This window comes from Eleginops maclovinus, chromosome 10 (assembly GCF_036324505.1).
Source record: "Eleginops maclovinus isolate JMC-PN-2008 ecotype Puerto Natales chromosome 10, JC_Emac_rtc_rv5, whole genome shotgun sequence".
NCBI classification, from domain to species: domain Eukaryota; kingdom Metazoa; phylum Chordata; class Actinopteri; order Perciformes; family Eleginopidae; genus Eleginops; species Eleginops maclovinus.
In genome coordinates this window covers 20,822,558-20,826,081 of record NC_086358.1, presented here as the reverse complement: position 1 = coordinate 20,826,081, position 3,524 = coordinate 20,822,558, and positions in this window count along the sequence as shown.

Sequence of the window (3,524 nt, the reverse complement as noted above, 5' to 3'; positions counted from 1 at the left end):
CTTTTTCTCCAGGCCGAAGAAGAAACTAGTGGGAGCATCCATCTCGTTTATGTTTAAAAACCGGGACCTGGCCAGTGCACCCTGAACTTTAACGTCCAGCAGGCTGGCTAGAGCCATCTTTTTCTCTTTGAGGATTTCAATATATCCTCGATCTCCTGTGGACTCGCTTATTGCTTCTAGTTCCACTATATCACTCTCCAGGTCTTTCATAGATCTGATGTTGTCCTGTGTGACATTGAGGGTGTGCTGTTGACAGAGCATTCCTGTCTCAGTCTTACCATGGTCCCACCACTGCCTAAGACTGCTAAACTCTCCCTTCCTCTGTCTAAAAACACTCCAGAAATAAGTAAGGGCCTCTTTAAAATGTTTATCAAATGTTAAAACCGAATTAAAATGCCAATAAGCACTTCTCAGTAAAACATTTCTAATAAAAACATTACATAGAAGCAAAGAGTGATCTGTAAAACCAGCAGGGAGTATACTGCACATTTTAAAAGTATTAAAATGATGCTTAAAGCAATAAATGCGATCTAGTCTGGCTGATGAAATCCTATTCTCTCGGATGTGGGACCAGGTGTACTGCCTATCGTCTGTGTGCATCCTTCTCCATACATCCACCAGGCCGTGGGAGTGGACCAGCTGCCTCAGAGCATGCTGGGATGCTGGATGCGGCTCTGCATGGTTGCGATCTAAAGATGCATTTTCCATACAAATAAAATCCCCACCCAAGAATAAAAAGTCCTCCGTGGCACAGCCGTTTAAAACCTCATTCACTTTTTGTAAAAACAGCTTCCTCTCTGCACCGTTTGTTGGAGCATACACATTCATAAAAACAGCCGTAAAAAGGTCAAACCTTGCTTTTATTAAAAGCAACCTCCCCTTGATAAACTGCTCAACCTCCGGTGAGACAGGATTAAAAGACTTGGAGAGAAGGAAGCCCACCCCTCCACTGAGAGAGGTGCTGTGGCTTGAAATGACTTCCCCCTCCCACTCCTTTTTCCAGTCATTCTCGTTACCAACGTCGCTGTGCGTCTCCTGTAAAAAAAGCACGTCGACATGTTTTATACTTGCTGTTTGATAAATTAAAGCACTCTTTCTTAGCTCTCTGGCTCAATTGACGTTCAGGCTTCCCACTCTAAAAGTGTCCATTGTGAGTGAGGTAGTGCATACAATAATAAAAACAAATAAGTTAAATAAAGCACACATAAGGGGTTTTAACTTCATTGCTGCTTATTTGTTTTCGTACTTTATGCACCAGTTTTTTTAATCTCCAAGCTTCTTGTTCTGTGAAGACAGACTCCTCTTTTCGACTAAGATGGAACTTGGCCGAAGAACAAAAAATGACCAAATCAGGGAAATACTCTTCCACAACTACCCCATGCTGGTTCTTTGTCTGGAGTAGATCGTTTTTAATCATTTCCGCTGTGTACATTTTTTCCTTTTGACTGTCACTGAACCCTATCACGTCACTGTCGTCCAACACACACTCATCCCCACTCTCATCTGTCTGCCATTGCTCTCTTCCTTTCTTTCCCTCGCTCACCACTTTACTGCTCTTTCTAACAGTAGGTGCGTTGTTCCTCGTGCTTCTGCGTTTATTAGCAGTCTTTTTTGTTGTTGCTATTGCTGTTGCCACCTCTTCATCCTCCATCTCAGCAATCTCCACCTGCTCACCCCATGTTTTCCTCTCCTCTCCTGTTTTCACCATATTTTCCTCCTGTGTTTGGCAGACTTCACCCGTCTCTACCATTTTTTCGATTATCTCAGTTTTTTCTTGTGTTTTTTTCACCATTTTTGTTATTATTTTTTCTTTTTCTCCCCCCACCTGATTTTCTTAACCTCTACACAAAACCACAACCTCCCTTTCGTGAACATCCTTACCATCACCCATACCCTGTGCAACACCCCCGCATGGCCCGTCGGACACAGCAACAGCCGGCTGCTCCGGAGCAGCGGCGCTGTCAGCAGCCGCGGCCGCCTCCGGAGGGGAGCCCCCCACCGCCACAGCGGCCACATTAACGGCCACCGCCGCTGGAGACACCCCTCCCTCAGCAGCAGCCGCCGCCTCCGGAGACAAGCACTCACGGTGTGCCCCTCTTCCCCGCAACCAAAACACTTCATAACTGATGAGGTTGCAAAAATCACGTAGTCTAATCATCTACTTTAACCAGTGGCGGTGCGTCAATAGTGGGCGCTTGGGCGCCGCCCACCCTGACTTTTTGAGTTAAAAAACGTTATATATACAACATAATTGAAATAAGAAATGTACCGTGTTTATGGGTTAAATGTGTATGGGAGACCACTGTCAAGAACCGCTAAAATGTGTCCGGACATAATATATTGCCATTCGCCTTTTCTGAGAATAGGCAGGTCGGCTACCGTCCGTGGGCGCCGATAACATGGGAGTCTATAGGAGAGCTTATACTTTTCTCAGTCATTTTAGCAAGGATAGCTTTTCATTGGGGGATGAAACTTAGATCTGTGGGCGCAAATCTTTGCGCCCACAGCCAATGGCATTGTTTCTTAGTTCAATGTGACATTCTAGATACGCGATTGGACTATTTCGGCGAATCAGCATCGTTATCATTCCCTAACCACAAGCGTAAAGAGCAGCACCGTAGCTAGCTGAAACTTAGATTGAGTGAATATGGCGACATCGAGATGGCTGAGAACTCCGTGCAAGCTCTACTTAAAACACCGTTTCATCGACTATCAGATGTCGAAAAGAAGAAATTGAAAGACTTGGGACCCGAAGCGTCCGGATTTAAACATTCAACAGACGACACTGATCGCGGGAGAACCTACACTCGGACTTTCTCCTCAAACTTGTATGCTAAGCGGAATTGGTTAGCTGGTTGTACAGTGAGCAATGCCTTTTTTTGTTTCCCTTGTCTGTTATTTCAAAGTCCTGGGACTGAAACACTTTGGACTACAACCGGGATGAAGGATCTAAAGCACTTCACACAAAAATGTAAGAAGCACGAATGTGGCCGCAGCCACCTAACCAACTGTCTTAAGCTAAACCTCTAAAAAAGTGCTATTTAAACCGTGCCGCCCAACTGCGCCCCCCCCAAAAAAAATGTTCACCAGCCCGCCACTGACTTTAACGTAAAAAACGGAGGTTGAGCTCCGCGTTCCGATTGTTAAGTATCATATAGACCTGTCTGCGATGTGACACCACGTGCATCAGTAACTGAGACTTACACCCAGACAGCATCTTCTTCACCGGAGAAACAAGTTTCCCGTGTCTGGATAGCTCTCTACTGAGGAACTCATCAGTTATGAAGGGAGGGACGTTGGATAGAACCACTTTGGTTGCGGGGAGCGTCAGCGGCTGCACCCGCACAAACATTTCACTCACCGTGATGCCTGTCTCGATAACGCGGTTCACTTTCTCCACTGGTCCAGAAAGATCACGACTGCACTGTTCATCCGCGCCAGGGACTTAATGCTGCTGTGTCCGATCTTCTCCCCCACAGCCAGCCCGATATCCTCCACCGTGCATGGGAAGCCGGCCGATATTT